Raw genomic sequence first — 17,572 nt, forward strand, 5'->3', positions numbered from 1 at the left:
GAAGTTGATTTCATCTTCAGAAGAAAGCCATGTTTCACAGAGTGAAATACATCGCAATCGGAATTGCGAATCAAAAACTTGAACACGTCTAATTTATTTTTCAGACTATGACAGTTCCACTGCAGCACAGTGATTGTATCTTGGGTATTGGCCGTATTATCCATCGAAAGATACAATTCCTGCAAGAAGGGGCCATGAAACAGTCAATTGCTTCAGATAACTTTCCACTGTTGGTATAAAAAGGTCAATGATAGGCCTCAATGAATTCGGAATATTGAATAAATTCAAAAAACGGTCCACAAGGTCCTTAAAGGAGATCAATCCTCGCTTGGACGGAATACTTTTACTAGAAGTGCGAATTACTTTTTTTCTTTCGTTGATTCTCCTAGCCGGATGTTTCTTCGAAACATCGGATTTTGGCAATGGCGGGAATGTCTTACTGCAACTAGGATCAAAAGAAGCAGTAGGAACAGGTTGCTTCGGGATTTTAAATAAACCCCCATTACCTTCAGATTTTGCCAAGCTTTTATGGATGATTTTTGTTCTCTTGCGGCGCGATCCCGGGGAAGACGGTTGCTTCCTCTTTTCGGGCACGTGTACCTCCGCAGGATCATCCATATCGGCTGCGTCAGAGTCCAATTCATCAATGGATATGGAATCATAATAATCACTTACACGAACGGTGGCTGAAATAGCAGTCGATGCAGTGGCTGTGGCGGATGTGTCTTGCGATTTAACCATTTCCGCATACGACTGCTTGGAGCGCTGTACCAACGAGCGCTTCACTTTTTGGGTGCGCTTTTTGTACACCGGGCATTCCTGCAAACCATGGGGAGGATTCAAACCACAATAAGCACATTTTGTTGCCTGTTGCTGGCAGGACTCCTCCTGATGCCTTTCAGAACATTTGCCACAACGTGGTTTGTTGTCACAAAACTCGGCAGTGTGACCAAGTTGTTTGCAATTGGTACAATTAAATACCCTTGGCACAAAAAGACGCACCGGAAATAGCATGTTTTCAATATCAACATATTTTGGGAGCATCGAACCGGCGAACGTCACCCGAAGCGAACCTGACTTGGAATATACCTTCTTTCCATCTACCGTGGCTGCTGAATGCAATTCCTTGCAGTCCAGAATATCCACGGTAGACTCCATTGCATTCTTTAGGCGGCCTTTTCCCGCAAGTACATCCTTGCAAGTCAGGCTCGCTGCGTTGATCACACCTTCAATTTCGACCTCCCGCGAGGGGACATAAACCATATATTCAACATTGTACGCCCTGTCGCCAGCAATTTCATTCGCTACCTGGTATGTAGGTGCGGTGATGCGTAGTTTGTTCCTGTTGATCTGGCTAAAATCAAGCTTCGGAAAACGACGCGTCAAATCTCGTTTAATGCCGAGAAAATCTAGGCTTTTTACTTTCTGCCGAAAGTAAACAACCCAAGGCCCAGGCGAAGCCGCATGGTACAATCGAGTGCGCCCTCCATCTTTAGCAGGCACACTGCCTTCTCCAGTCTCCGCCTCCATTCTCACCCCGCAAGGTGGAAGGATAATTTTGCTTATACTAACTTAAAACTAATAGCAAATTAGAAAAAAAAACTTTAAAAAAACTAATTTGATTAATTCTAAGCAGTCCCACTCTGTATCAAACAGAAGGGAGAACAATAAAAAGTTTTGCCACTTATCTGCCCCTGCTGCTGTAGGTAGCAGCAGTAACAATAGCCTGCTTCACTGGCGTCGCCAGAAGCAGCTACTTCACTCGCCGACAGTGATCGCCTTGGATCCGTAGGTAGGAGCACAACACAATAGCCTTTTCACTACCGAACACAATCCGCGATGAGACACAGCACACACGTCTGGCTCGTTCGAACTATCGGCACGGAATGAAGGCTGCCGTGTTGTTCGATGTCTAATCAGTGTGCCGTTTGTTTCGCTTTTTGAATACTAAACAGAGTTTCACGGAAAGTATGGGACACATTTGGCGCAAGCTCGCATCCGGGACAATTTAGAACAGGCTTAGCGCAGACAGACGTTCGATACGGGCGATGACAATGTTCAGAACTTTGTTGGAATGCGGCTGACTTCTATGGCTCCTACCGGATCGCATCTGCTGCTACTTTCGTCCGCATCAACGCTCCAGAAGGATCCAAATTTTATTCGTCTCGTCGGAATTGAATATTGATGTTGCTTCCTTCCCACGCGTAACGTGAAGAGTAATCCCATGCAAACAGATGGGAGTGTGCCTCTGCACATATCCAACCGAGTGACGACGGCAGACGAAACGGTCTGTCGGTTTTCAGACACGGTCGTCCGCTCTTCCCAGGCCTCAAATCAAGGCACTTTCTTATCTCCCAGCCATATATTTTACCTTAATGGTGGTCAAACGGCTGACAGTGCGATTGTTCCCAGTCATGTTTCTTTCGATAACCGATACAATAGAAGTGCAACGAAATTACAAAACGAGTCGAAGGAAGGGTCCAAACGGGAGGCAAGTGAGAGTGTTGCGTTTCCAGACGTGTTAAATGGACATTTTTACGGCTTGAATTGTACATTCCAAGCTTTATCTACGGAAGCTGCCTAAATTTGTGAGGGGCAAAGTGACTCATCAAAGCGAATGTTGATTACATTCAGTAGTGAACATAACGACGGTTTTTAATGCTCAGCATTAAAGAAGTGCTACAATCGTATCCAATGAAAAAAAAAATGATCGGGGAATTTTTATTTTTGAGGAATTAATATTTGGGAGAAAATGCTGTCTTCAGGGAAATGTAAGGAAAGAGTTATGTCCAACGGTTGAAAGAAAAACGGAAAAAGGAGGAAAATAAGGCGAGGATTTAAAAAAAGATAGAAAGATATAATGAAAAATTTATTGAGACTGCAGAATCAGAAAAAGATCATGAAAAATGAAAGAAAGGACCAAATAGAACAGAAAAAGGGAGCAATAGACACAAAAAAAAAGAAAAAATAGAGATACGAAAAACAATCAAAGGAGGGAGGAAAAACAAAAGAAGAAAAACAATTAAGGAAGATGGAAGAAGAAAGAAGATACACGGAAACAGATAGAAGAAAGTTAGAGAAAGACAGCAGCAAATTAATCCAAATCCTGCTCTAAACAAATCCAAATCCAATCCAAATCCAATCCAAATCCAAATCCAATCCAAATCCAATCCAAATCCAATCCGAATCCAATCCAAATCCAATCCAAATCCAATCAAAATCCAATCCAAATCCAATCCAAATCCAATCCAAATCCAATCCAAATCCAATCCAAATCAACCAAACCAATCTAAACCAATCCAAATCCCATCCAAACCAATCCAAACCAATCTAAATCTAATCCAAACCAACCAAACCAAACCAATCCAAACCAATCCAAACCAATCCAAACCAAACCAATCCAAACCAAACCAATCCAAACCAATCCAAACCAATCCAAACCAATCCAAACCAACCAAACCAATCCAAACCAATCCAAACCAATCCAAACCAATCCAAACCAATCCAAACCAATCCAAACCAACCAAACCAATCCAAACCAATCCAACCAACCAAACCAATCCAAACCAATCCAAACCAACCAAACCAATCCAAACCAATCCAAACCAACCAAACCAATCCAAACCAAACCAACCAAACCAACCAAACCAATCCAAACCAACCAATCCAAACCAATCCAAACCAACCAAACCAATCCAATCCAAACCAATCCAAACCAATCCAAACCAATCCAAACCAATCCAAACCAATCCAAACCAATCCAAACCAACCAAACCAATCCAAACCAATCCAAACCAATCCAAACCAATCCAACCAACCAAACCAATCCAAACCAATCCAAACCAATCCAAACCAATCCAAACCAATCCAAACCAATCCAAACCAACCAAACCAATCCAAACCAATCCAAACCAATCCAAACCAATCCAAATCCAACCAAACCAATCCAAACCAACCAAACCAATCCAAACCAATCCAAACCAATCCAAACCAATCCAAACCAATCCAAACCCATCCAAACCAACCAAACCAACCAAACCAATCCAAACCCATCCAAACCAATCCAAACCAGTCCGAACCAACCCAAATCCAATCCAAACCAACCAAACCAACCAAACCAAACCAATCCAAACCAATCCAAACCAATCCAAACCAATCCAAACCAACCAATCCAAACCAAACCAACCAAACCAATCCAAACCAACCAAACCAATCCAAACCAATCCAAACCAACAACCAATCCAAACCAATCCAAACCAATCCAAACCAATCCAAACCAATCCAAACCAATCCAAACCAATCCAAACCAATCCAAACCAACCAAACCAATCCAAACCAATCCAAACCAATCCAAACCAATCCAAACCAATCCAAACCAATCCAAACCAATCCAAACCAACCAAACCAATCCAACCAATCCAAACCAATCCAAACCAATCCAAACCAATCCAAACCAATCCAAACCAACCAAACCAATCCAAACCAATCCAAACCAATCCAAACCAATCCAAACCAACCAAACCAATCCAAACCAATCCAAACCAACCAAACCAATCCAAACCAATCCAAACCAACCAAACCAATCCAAACCAATCCAAACCAACCAAACCAATCCAAACCAATCCAAACCAATCCAAACCAACCAAACCAATCCAAACCAATCCAAACCAATCCAAACCAACCAAACCAACCAAACCAATCCAAACCAATCCAAACCAACCAAACCAATCCAAACCAACCAAACCAATCCAAACCAATCCAAACCAACCAAACCAATCCAAACCAATCCAAACCAATCCAAACCAACCAAACCAATCCAAACCAACCAAACCAATCCAAACCAATCCAAACCAACCAAACCAACCAAACCAACCAAACCAACCAAACCAATCCAAACCAATCCAAACCAACCAAACCAATCCAAACCAATCCAACCAATCCAACCAACCAATCCAAACCAATCCAAACCAATCCAAACCAACCAAACCAATCCAAACCAATCCCATCCAAACCAATCCAAACCAATCCAAACCAATCCAAACCAATCCAAACCAATCCAAACCAACCAAACCAATCCAACCAATCCAAACCAACCAAACCAATCCAAACCAATCCAAACCAACCAAACCAATCCAAACCAATCCAAACCAATCCAAACCAACCAAACCAATCCAAACCAATCCAAACCAATCCAAACCAATCCAAACCAATCCAAACCAATCCAAACCAATCCAAACCAACCAAACCAATCCAAACCAATCCAAACCAATCCAAACCAACCAAACCAATCCAAACCAACCAAACCAATCCAAACCAATCCAAACCAATCCAAACCAATCCAAACCAATCCAAACCAATCCAAACCAATCCAAACCAATCCAACCAACCAAACCAATCCAAACCAATCCAAACCAATCCAAACCAACCAAACCAATCCAAACCAATCCAAACCAATCCAAACCAATCCAAACCAACCAAACCAATCCAAACCAATCCAAACCAATCCAAACCAATCCAAACCAACCAAACCAATCCAAACCAACCAAACCAATCCAAACCAACCAAACCAATCCAAACCAATCCAAACCAATCCAAACCAATCCAAACCAACCAAACCAACCAATCCAAACCAACCAAACCAATCCAAACCAATCCAAACCAATCCAAACCAATCCAAACCAATCCAAACCAATCCAAACCAATCCAAACCAATCCAAACCAATCCAAACCAACCAAACCAATCCAAACCAACCAAACCAATCCAAACCAATCCAAACCAATCCAAACCAATCCAAACCAACCAAACCAATCCAAACCAATCCAAACCAATCCAAACCAATCCAAACCAATCCAAACCAATCCAAACCAATCCAAACCAATCCAAACCAATCCAAACCAATCCAAACCAATCCAAACCAATCCAAACCAATCCAAACCAATCCAAACCAATCCAAACCAATCCAAACCAACCAAACCAATCCAAACCAATCCCAAACCAACCAAACCAATCCAAACCAATCCAAACCAATCCAAACCAATCCAAACCAACCAAACCAATCCAAACCAATCCAAACCAACCAAACCAATCCAAACCAATCCAAACCAATCCAAACCAATCCAAACCAACCAAACCAATCCAAACCAATCCAAACCAACCAAACCAATCCAAACCAATCCAAACCAACCAAACCAATCCAAACCAATCCAAACCAATCCAAACCAATCCAACCAATCCAAACCAATCCAAACCAATCCAACCAACCAAACCAATCCAAACCAATCCAAACCAATCCAAACCAATCCAAACCAATCCAAACCAATCCAAACCAACCAAACCAATCCAAACCAATCCAAACCAACCAAACCAATCCAAACCAACCAAACCAATCCAAACCAATCCAAACCAATCCAAACCAATCCAAACCAATCCAAACCAATCCAAACCAATCCAAATCCAATCCAAATCCAATCCAATCCAAATCCAATCCAATCCAAATCCAATCCAAATCCAATCCAAATCCAATCCAAATCCAATCCAAATCCAATCCAAATCCAATCCAAATCCAATCCAAATCCAAATCCAATCCAAATCCACTCCAAATCCAGAAGAAGAAAAAAAAAATAGAAGAAGAAAAACAAACAGAAATGAAAAAATAAGAATAAGAAAGTGGGAATTAAGAAGAGGAGATAAAAAATTAAATTAGTGAAAATAATGGAGGAAGCAGAGTTGAATGAAGATAGAAGGGCACATAATTTATAGAAAGAGAAAAAAGAAAATTTCGAATTATTCATGTTGAAAGAATGGTTGAGAAATATTCATACAAATAAAAAAAAATGCAAGAAACTTCTTTAAACTACTTCTACTTCTGAAATATATTCTTCTGATATCTGTTATAATAAAATGTGTTGTTCTTTAAGGCAGAGTTTGGATTCAATTTGCTTAGATACTTTTTGAGAAAGATTTGATGACCACAAACAGTACTTTTGAATTAATTTCCGTTAAAATCGTCAGAACATACATGTTTTTATATGAATTAGTATTTGCAGTTGTTATATTCTTTCTTTTAAAGAAGAAAAAAGGTAGACAAGATAAACTGGATATGAAAAGTACTCGAAAGAAAACACAAAAGACCCTACACATACGGTAAATCAATTAAACGCAAACTTCCTGACAAGTGGAAAAGTGATAATTATTTCATGCCGTAAAAAGACCAAAACAAACTCCAAGAAAAAGATCGTAAAACTATTGGGTGTTGGGAAATCGTGTTCATAAATACAGCTCTTCCTCTTCCCCAGTCCGCCCCAGAAAAGGGTTATTCGACCAACTTCCCGAAAAATCGTGCTCCGAATGAAATGCACCTTGCATCAGCTTCCCAAGCCCAAGTCTATTTTTCAACAATATTTATTTGTTTGTTCCCGCACTTGAATGTTGTTTTTCCGTCGAATTCAATCGCCTCGCCGCAAACCACCGAGAAATAGACACATGTTCGAGACGACCCTGCAGCAGCAGCAGCAGCACCCGATGCCAACCAAACTCACTTTCAATGCCGCCACCACCGATAACCGTTTCCGTTCGGTGACAACTCTGTCCCCTCCGCGCTTCGGGGTCCGCCCCATCCGATACGATTTAAGTGCGGTGTCTTTCTTTACGTTTGGGATAATAAATTGTCTTGCATTCAGCCGAGCGAGCGCGCGGGAGGGAAAACCTTTGGAAAACCAACTCAATAACAACATCCAGTGACACATGCTGTTGCGCGCACTTCCATGCTCGAACATTCAATGATTATTTTTTTCTCCTTTCGGAAGAATCGGAACCTTGATTCAATTGATGGTTTCGTTGGAAATGGGAAAGTGGTAGATGGGGGTTTTCCACTGTGAAGTGTAAAGTCGATGGCGACGTGCATTGTAAGGTGAAGGTCTCACGCGGGCGCTGCCAGACTGACTGGGAAGATGAACAACTTTCGGAAGGACTTCCAAATGCTACTGGTGACGGTTTTGGTACACTCGACATCGCAAATAAATTTTACACTCGAGTCTAGCTTGTGTATTTATTCAGATCTTTTTGTGTAACTTTTTTGAATGAACAACTCTTGGGAAATCAAAGAAGATAAATTATCATAACTTTCGGTTGCATGAGTTCTAACTTGTGGACCTTTTTCTGAAAAGTTTCTGTTTTGACTCCATTTTAAACTTTCATACCGACCGAAGCCCATCTTTCGCTCGTTAGGAAAAATGACCGTCATTTGTAACGAGACCCGCGCAACCATGTCGCCTCGGCTTTCGAACCGTGACAGCGACGCACTCACGCAGTGGAGGACTGGAGATTTTCCGCCCAACTGGTGCTAATTAATGGTACTACCGGCTCGGCGATATGTTGCCGAGCGCATACGGCACCACACTGCCCGGGCTCCCCCGTACCCATTCTCCGGATTTACACACCTAATGCATGACAGCGCAAAACATATTTAAACCCTTTTGCGCCATCCGGCATCAGTGCCACAGTGTTTAGTAAGTCGGTTAGAGAGTTTTACCCGTCATGTTGGTAGGTCTCGTAGCGTAGAGGTGCGCGCCTTGTCGAGTGAGGCATTAGAAGAGCTCTCTTCAACATCCACTATACAAGTGTAAAAACAAACAAACGTGCGTAAATTAATGTTCCACTTTACACTTTTCGTTCCGCCAACAACGCAATGGAGCAAGTCGCACCCCGAACCAAGCGTACGTTCCGTTGCGACTGGAGGCGAGAGCGCGTTAAAACTGGGGTATGTGAGTATCTAAGTCACGTGTGCGGGGTGCTTGAGTTGGTTTGAGGAACTTGCACCGATATGTTTCTCAGCTACATTTGATGGATTGTCCTACATTCAGCAATGTTTGATTGTAAAGAGAGCCCAGGATTTTGTAAAATTTTAAGACACAAATTCTTCTAATTTTTATAATTCCTAAACATAGGTAGGCACCTATATTCATGTGGTAGTAGGACAGCTCTTAAACAACGAAAACAAATGGAAACATATTTAAAGCAGCAAGCAAGTTGACACTGTGTCATAAAAGACACTATCATAGTCTCCACACTGAACACCATCGAATCATCTACTCGAAAAATGTTGGAAACCCTAGTCAGCAAAACGAAACGAAACGAAAAGGTGTTGATTCCATTATCTCAACCCGAAAAGTAACCGATGCGGAAAAAACGAACAAGCAGCAGCATGCATCGGAAACCAAAATCCATCTGGAGAAAAGCACTGGCTGGAACGTAGAAAGTGGATTCCAGAAGTTCTCCGCACCACAGACATGGCGGTGGTGATAATCGAATTGACATTTTGTCGCATATACGAACCGAACTACCCCGGACTAGACACGAGGAGATTTATGAGCTGCCCCTAATCGGAGGTGATGCATGGCCATTAATCAAATCGATAATTAGTAGGGCTTTGTCGGGCTTTGCACATGCTAATGGTTTCGACGATTGAAGTTAAGTTATGGATAGATGATAAGCGAGAAAGGAAAAAAACGTACCTTTTTATTCTACGACTTGTTGAAACTGTCACGGTTCACTGAAAGTGATTAAAGCAGCCACTCCATACCCGGAGGCCCTCCTCGGTATCTAATCATCTGAAACGAGAGAGTGTGCAGATAATGGAGCTGGAATTAGTGAATGGTGGGATAGGTCGGATGGGTTTGCTAATTAAAACATTGTTCAAATAAGGATTTTTTTCTCGCAGTACAAAGCTGCAAAAAAGGTTAAACTTAGAAAAAGGGCTCTGACTAAGCACAAATTATGCCGGATGGGACGGATGCTCGCGAAAGGGTAGGGTTGATGATGATGGGTACTTATTTGTGCTGCCCATTGGCGAAGGCGGGTTTCAACATTATCAGGTGAAAGCGATGGGCAACTTTTCTACGTTATTAGGTTTGAATTATTCATCTAATGAAATTGATGACAAAGTAAGTTAATACATTGCATCGTCGCGGATTGAACTGCAACTGACTCATAGCATTCTGTGATTCCATGCCAGCCTTGGTTGCATTCATAACTTCATCCAGAGGAATACCCATAAGGCAAGCTTCGGTAGAAACAACTCTAATGATCCTTTCTGACTCATCATTGAAGCTCATTCCTAGATTAGGAATGAATTGACACAATCATCAGCAATGTTTTTTTACCTGATCGATACATAACTTTATAATTATACTAACTGACCCGGCGAACTTTGTCTCGCCCAAAACTGATCAATTTGCTGATATATTTTCTTACGCACACAATTTATCTAAAAAACAAACCGGTTTTTCAAAACAATTTTTCCTTTTTTTTGACATTATCTTATCATGACACTTTTCGAATTAATTTAGTAGCCAAACCAAAATTAACAAAAATCGATCTTTCCGTTATCTTATGATAATGTCAACTTAGATGACATGATTTGAAATTATCATAAAAAATGCACGACAAACCATTTCATCGGAGAGATTTTATTTCGATTGTCAATTTTTTTTCAAAAAGAAAGGGATATAAATTAGCAAAAATTGGGTTGTCTATTCTTGAGTGATGCGCGGTCGTACAAATGCCAACTTTGTTTTATATATATAGATGCCATTAGGCTTAGTTTCCAGCGTTAAAATAGCAGTAAAGGTTACTGTCCAGAAGGAACGGGGTCGAGTCATGGATTGACGTAACGTTTGCCAGTCCTTTTATAGCACTAGACTTGGACTGCAGGGTGGACGAGTGTTTTACCCATAGTGATCATCTAGCAAATAGCTTTAAGATCAACTATGGCGTGCAATATCCGAGGTCCGGGGATCCCTGTCAGGTCCGTGGGTGGAGGACCAATCACTTCGACAGCAAAGTTTTCACTGCGGCCCTGGGACTGGAAGCCAACACTGAAGATCTAAACGAGGATGTGTTGGTAGCTGTTCTATAACGCGCGTGCGACGCCACCGTGCCGAGAAATGGCAGATGCCCGGAATACTGGTGGAGTTCTGAGATTGCGGCTCTTCCATCAATTTGCCTCAAGGCTAGACAAAGGATGCAACGTGCCCGCAGCGAAACTGGCCTTTAACAAAGCTATCAAGAGCAGTAAGAGGGCGTGTTCCGACAACCTATGCGAAGGAGGCAACGCGAATACGTGGGGAGACGCCTACAGGATATTGATGGCCTAGACCAAAGGGAGCTCTTCACCCCCCGAACGGTCCCCAGATGGGTTTGCGAGGATTATCGAGTTACTCTTCCCGTCCCGAGCCACAAGTCCATGGCCTCCTGCTTCAGATTTGACAGTCGCCATCAGACATTTACGTCGGTGAGGCGCGTTTTCCATAGTTTTTTTTAGGTATTTCCTAAAAGTATTTGTGAAAAAATATCTTGACTCATTTCTAAAAGAATTTCTGGATTTGTCTTTTTCCAGAGAATTCTTGGAGAAGCATTCCGAGGAATGTCTGGGAGGAACATCCCAAATAATTTCCTGATACAACCGACGGAAAAATTTCAGGAAGTACTTCCGGTGAAATTCCTGGAGAAACTTCTAAAGGAAATGATAGAGGTATTTCCAGATTTCAGGAGAAATTCCTGGAGGAACTACAAGAGGAACTTCCGGATGAATTCTAGGAGAAGCGTCTGAAGGAATTTCTGCAGAAACTGCTGGAGTAATTCCTGCAGGAACTGCTGAAGTAATTCCTGCAGGAACTGAGGAGCTTCCGGAGGAATTCCCGGAGGAATTCCGGGAGGAACTTCCGGAGGAATTCCGGGAGGAACTTCCGGAGGAATTCCGGGAGGAACTTCCGGAGGAATTCCGGGAGGAACTTCCGGAGGAATTCCGGGAGGAACTTCCGGAGGAATTCCGGGAGGAACTTCCGGAGGAATGCCGGGAGGAACTTCCGGAGGAATTCCGGGAGGAACTTCCGGAGGAATTCCGGGAGGAACTTCCGGAGGAATTCCGGGAGGAACTTCCGAGGAATTCCCGGTGGAACTTCCGGCGGAATTCCCGGAGGAACTTCCGGAGGAATTCGGAGGAACTTCCGAGGAATTTCCGGAGGAACTTCCGGAGGAATTCCCGGAGGAACTTCCGGAGGAATTCCCGGAGGAACTTCCGGAGGAATTCCCGGAGGAACTTCCGGAGGAATTCTGGAGGAACTTCCGGAGGAATTCCCGGAGGAACTTCCGGAGGAATAGCCGGAGAAACTTCCGGAGGAATTCTGAGGAACTTCCGAGGAATTCCCGGAGGAACTTCTGGAGGAATTCCCGAGGAACTTCCGGAGGAATTCCCGAGGAACTTCCGGAGGAATTCCTGGAGGAACTTCCGAGGAATTTCGGAGGAACTTCCGGAGGAATTCTGAGGAACTTCCGGAGGAATTCGGAGGAACTTCCGGAGGAATTCCCGAGGAACTTCCGAGGAATTCCCGGAGGAACTTCCGGAGGAATTCCCGGAGGAACTTCCGGAGGAATTCCCGGAGGAACTTCGGAGGAATTCCCGGAGGAACTTCCGGAGGAATTCCCGGAGGAACTTCCGGAGGAATTCGGAGGAACTTCCGGAGGAATTCCCGAGGAACTTCCGGAGGAATTCCTGGAGGAACTTCCGAGGAATTCCCGAGGAACTTCCGGAGGAATTCGGAGGAACTTCCGAGGAATTCTGGAGGAACTTCCGGAGGAATTCCGGAGGAACTTCCGAGGAATTCCCGAGGAACTTCCGGAGGAATTCCCGGAGGAACTTCCGGAGGAATTCGGAGGAACTTCCGGAGGAATTCGGAGGAACTTCCGGAGGAATTCCCGGAGGAACTTCCGGAGGAATTCCCGGAGGAACTTCCGGAGGAATTCGGAGGAACTTCCGGAGGAATTCCCGGAGGAACTTCCGAGGAATTCCTGAGGAACTTCCGGAGGAATTCCCGGAGGAACTTCCGAGGAATTCCCGGAGGAACTTCCGGAGGAATTCGGAGGAACTTCCGGAGGAATTCTGGAGGAACTTCCGGAGGAATTCCGGAGGAACTTCCGGAGGAATTCCCGGAGGAACTTCCGGAGGAATTCCCGGAGGAACTTCCGGAGGAATTCGGAGGAACTTCCGGAGGAATTCGGAGGAACTTCCGAGGAATTCCCGGAGGAACTTCCGGAGGAATTCTGGAGGAACTTCGGAGGAATTTCTGGAGGAACTTCCGGAGGAATTCGGAGGAACTTCCGGAGGAATTCCCGGAGGAACTTCCGGAGGAATTCCCGGAGGAACTTCCGGAGGAATTCCGGAGGAACTTCCGAGGAATTTCCCGGAGGAACTTCCGGAGGAATTCCCGGAGGAACTTCGGAGGAATTCCCGGAGGAACTTCCGGAGGAATTCGGAGGAACTTCCGAGGAATTCCCGGAGGAACTTCCGGAGGAATTCCCGGAGGAACTTCCGGAGGAATTCCCGGAGGAACTTCCGGAGGAATTCGGAGGAACTTCCGGAGGAATTCCCGGAGGAACTTCCGGAGGAATTCCCGGAGGAACTTCGGAGGAATTCCGGAGGAACTTCCGGAGGAATTCCCGGAGGAACTTCCGGAGGAATTCGGAGGAACTTCCGGAGGAATTCCCGAGGAACTTCCGGAGGAATTCCTGAGGAACTTCCGGAGGAATTCCCGGAGGAACTTCCGGAGGAATTCCTGGAGGAACTTCGGAGGAATTCCTGGAGGAACTTCCGGAGGAATTCCCGGAGGAACTTCCGGAGGAATTCCCGGAGGAACTTCCGGAGGAATTCCGGAGGAACTTCCGGAGGAATTCCCGGAGGAACTTCCGGAGGAATTCGGAGGAACTTCCGGAGGAATTCCGGAGGAACTTCCGGAGGAATTCCTGAGGAACTTCCGGAGGAATTCCCGGAGGAACTTCCGAGGAATTCGGAGGAACTTCCGGAGGAATTCCCGGAGGAACTTCCGGAGGAATTCCCGGAGGAACTTCCGGAGGAATTCCTGGAGGAACTTCCGGAGGAATTCGGAGGAACTTCCGGAGGAATTCCCGGAGGAACTTCCGGAGGAATTCGGAGGAACTTCCGGAGGAATTCCCGAGGAACTTCCGGAGGAATTCCCGGAGGAACTTCCGGAGGAATTCCGGAGGAACTTCCGGAGGAATTCCCGAGGAACTTCCGAGGAATTCCCGGAGGAACTTCCGGAGGAATTGGAGGAACTTCCGGAGGAATTCCCGGAGGAACTTCCGGAGGAATTCCTGAGGAACTTCCGGAGGAATTCCCGAGGAACTTCCGGAGGAATTCCCGGAGGAACTTCCGGAGGAATTCGGAGGAACTTCCGGAGGAATTCCCGGAGGAACTTCCGGAGGAATTCCCGGAGGAACTTCCGGAGGAATTCCTGAGGAACTTCCGGAGGAATTCCCGGAGGAACTTCCGGAGGAATTCGGAGGAACTTCCGGAGGAATTCGGAGGAACTTCCGGAGGAATTCCCGGAGGAACTTCCGGAGGAATTCCCGAGGAACTTCCGAGGAATTCGGAGGAACTTCCGGAGGAATTCCCGAGGAACTTCCGGAGGAATTCCCGGAGGAACTTCCGGAGGAATTCCCGGAGGAACTTCCGGAGGAATTCGGAGGAACTTCCGAGGAGAATTCTGGAGGAACTTCGGAGGAATTCGGAGGAACTTCCGGAGGAATTCGGAGGAACTTCCGGAGGAATTCCCGGAGGAACTTCCGGAGGAATTCCTGGAGGAACTTCCGGAGGAATTCCCGGAGGAACTCCGGAGGAATTCCCGGAGGAACTCCGGAGGAATTCCCGGAGGAACTTCCGGAGGAATTCCCGAGGAACTTCCGGAGGAATTGGAGGAACTTCCGGAGGAATTCCCGGAGGAACTTCGGAGGAATTCGGAGGAACTTCCGGAGGAATTCCCGGAGGAACTTCCGGAGGAATTCCCGGAGGAACTTCCGGAGGAATTCGGAGGAACTTCCGGAGGAATTCCCGGAGGAACTTCCGGAGGAATTCCCGGAGGAACTTCCGGAGGAATTCCGGAGGAACTTCCGGAGGAATTCGGAGGAACTTCCGGAGGAATTCGGAGGAACTTCCGGAGGAATTCCCGGAGGAACTTCCGGAGGAATTCGGAGGAACTTCCGGAGGAATTCGGAGGAACTTCCGGAGGAATTCCCGGAGGAACTTCCGGAGGAATTCCCGGAGGAACTTCCGGAGGAATTCCTGGAGGAACTTCCGAGGAATTCCCGGAGGAACTTCCGGAGAATTCCCGGAGGAACTTCCGGAGGAATTCGGAGGAACTTCCGGAGGAATTCCCGGAGGAACTTCGGAGGAATTCGGAGGAACTTCCGAGGAATTCCGAGGAACTTCCGGAGGAATTCCCGGAGGAACTTCCGGAGGAATTCGGAGGAACTTCCGGAGGAATTCCCGGAGGAACTTCCGGAGGAATTCCCGGAGGAACTTCCGGAGGAATTCCCGGAGGAACTTCCGAGGAATTCCCGGAGGAACTTCCGGAGGAATTCCCGGAGGAACTTCCGGAGGAATTCCCGGAGGAACTTCCGGAGGAATTCCCGGAGGAACTTCCGGAGGAATTCCCGGAGGAACTTCCGGAGGAATTCCCGGAGGAACTTCCGGAGGAATTTCCGGAGGAACTTCCGGAGGAATTCCCGGAGGAACTTCCGGAGGAATTCCCGGAGGAACTTCCGGAGGAATTCCCGGAGGAACTTCCGGAGGAATTCCCGGAAGAACTTCCGGAGGAATTCCCGGAGGAACTTCCGGAGGAATTCCCGGAGGAACTTCCGGAGGCTTATAAAACTTACTAAGGTGCTCATTTGAATACAATGGATTCATTACACGATTTACATTTTCTCAATTTTGGCTTCATTATAAACGTTTAACGCAAATTAATTATCATGTGATTTTTCTTTGATTTATTCAGGATTTGTTGAAATATGTTGCAAAGATTGTGGTGGTCAATTGAAGTCTCACGATCAAAAATACGAGCGAAAAAAATTGTGTAAAAACTGAATCCTGTATACTCCTCCAGGAACTTCCGGATGAATTCCCGGAGGAACTTCCGGAGGAATTCCCGGAGGAACTTCCGGAGGAATTCCCGGAGGAACTTCCGGAGGAATTCCCGGAGGAACTTCCGGAGGAATTCCCGGAGAAACTTCCGGAGGAATTCCCGGAGGAACTTCCGGAGGAATTCCCGGAGGAACTTCCGGAGGAATTCCCGGAGAAACTTCCGGAGGAATTCCCGGAGGAACTTCCGGAGGAACGGTCGTAGGAACTTCCGGAGGAATTCCCGGAGGAACTTCCGGAGGAATTCCCGGAGGAACTTTCGGAGGAATTCCCGGAGGAACCTCCGGAGGAATTTCCGGAGCAACTTCCGGAGGCATTCCCGGAGCAACTTTCGGAGGAATTCGGAGGAACTTCCGGAGGAATTCCCGGAGGAACTTCCGGAGGAATTCCCGGAGGAACTTCCGGAGGAATTCCCGGAGGAACTTCCGGAGGAATTCCCGGAGGAACTTGCAGAGGAATTCTGAAGGAACTTGCAGAGGAATTCTGAAGGAACTTCCAGAGAAATTCCTGGAGGAACTTCCAGAGGAATTCCCGGAGGAACTTTCGGAGGAATTCCCGGAGGAACTTCCGGAGGAATTCCCGGAGGAACTTCCGGAGGAATTCCCGGAGGAACTTCCGAGGAATTCCCGGAGGAACTTCCGGAGGAATTACCGGAGGAACTTCCGGAGGAATTACCGGAGGAACTTCCGGAGGAATTCCCGGAGGAACTTCCGGAGGAATTCCCGGAGGAACTTCCGGAGGAATTCCCGGAGGAACTTCCGGAGGAATTCCCGGAGGAACTTCCGGAGGAATTCCCGGAGGAACTTCCGGAGGAATTCCCGGAGGAACTTCCGGAGGAATTCCGGAGGAATTCCCGGAGGAACTTCCGGAGGAATTCGGAGGAACTTCCGGAGGAATTCGGAGGAACTTCCGGAGGAATTCGGAGGAACTTCCGGAGGAATTCGGAGGAACTTCCGGAGGAATTCCGGAGGAACTTCCGGAGGAATTCCGGAGGAACTTCCGGAGGAATTCCCGGAGGAACTTCCGGAGGAATTCCCGGAGGAACTTCCGGAGGAATTCCCGGAGGAACTTCCGGAGGAATTCGGAGGAACTTCCGGAGGAATTCCTGGAGGAACTTCCGGAGGAATTCCCGGAGGAACTTCCGGAGGAATTCGGAGGAACTTCCGGAGGAATTCCCGGAGGAACTTCCGGAGGAATTCCCGGAGGAACTTCCGGAGGAATTCCCGGAGGAACTTCCGGAGGAATTCCGGAGGAACTTCCGGAGGAATTCCCGGAGGAACTTCCGGAGGAATTCCCGGAGGAACTTCCGGAGGAATTCCCGGAGGAACTTCCGGAGGAATTCTCCGGAGGAATTCCCGGAGGAACTTCCGGAGGAATTCCCGGAGGAACTTCCGGAGGAATTCCTGGAGGAACTTCCGGAGGAATTCCCGGAGGAACTTCCGGAGGAATTCCCGGAGGAACTTCCGGAGGAATTCCCGGAGGAACTTCCGGAGGAATTCCCGGAGGAACTTCCGGAGGAATTCCCGGAGGAACTTCCGGAGGAATTCCCGGAGGAACTTCCGGAGGAATTCTGGAGTCAT

General features: G+C 46.4%; 1 protein-coding gene across 1 annotated transcript in view; it reads right to left on the minus strand.

Annotated features, from left to right (window-relative positions):
• The window catches only part of LOC134225415 (insulin-like growth factor-binding protein complex acid labile subunit), a 531,242-nt gene extending 521,633 nt beyond the window's left edge, over window positions 1-9,609 (minus strand). The window contains exon 1 of the mRNA XM_062705475.1: window positions 9,514-9,609. The gene's annotated coding sequence lies outside the window, so the exon portion shown is untranslated. The remainder of the gene's footprint in view (window positions 1-9,513) is intronic.
• Window positions 9,610-17,572: the final 7,963 nt, after the last annotated feature.

This window comes from Armigeres subalbatus, chromosome 3, assembly GCF_024139115.2.
Source record: "Armigeres subalbatus isolate Guangzhou_Male chromosome 3, GZ_Asu_2, whole genome shotgun sequence".
In the NCBI taxonomy this organism is placed as follows: Eukaryota; Metazoa; Arthropoda; class Insecta; order Diptera; family Culicidae; genus Armigeres; species Armigeres subalbatus.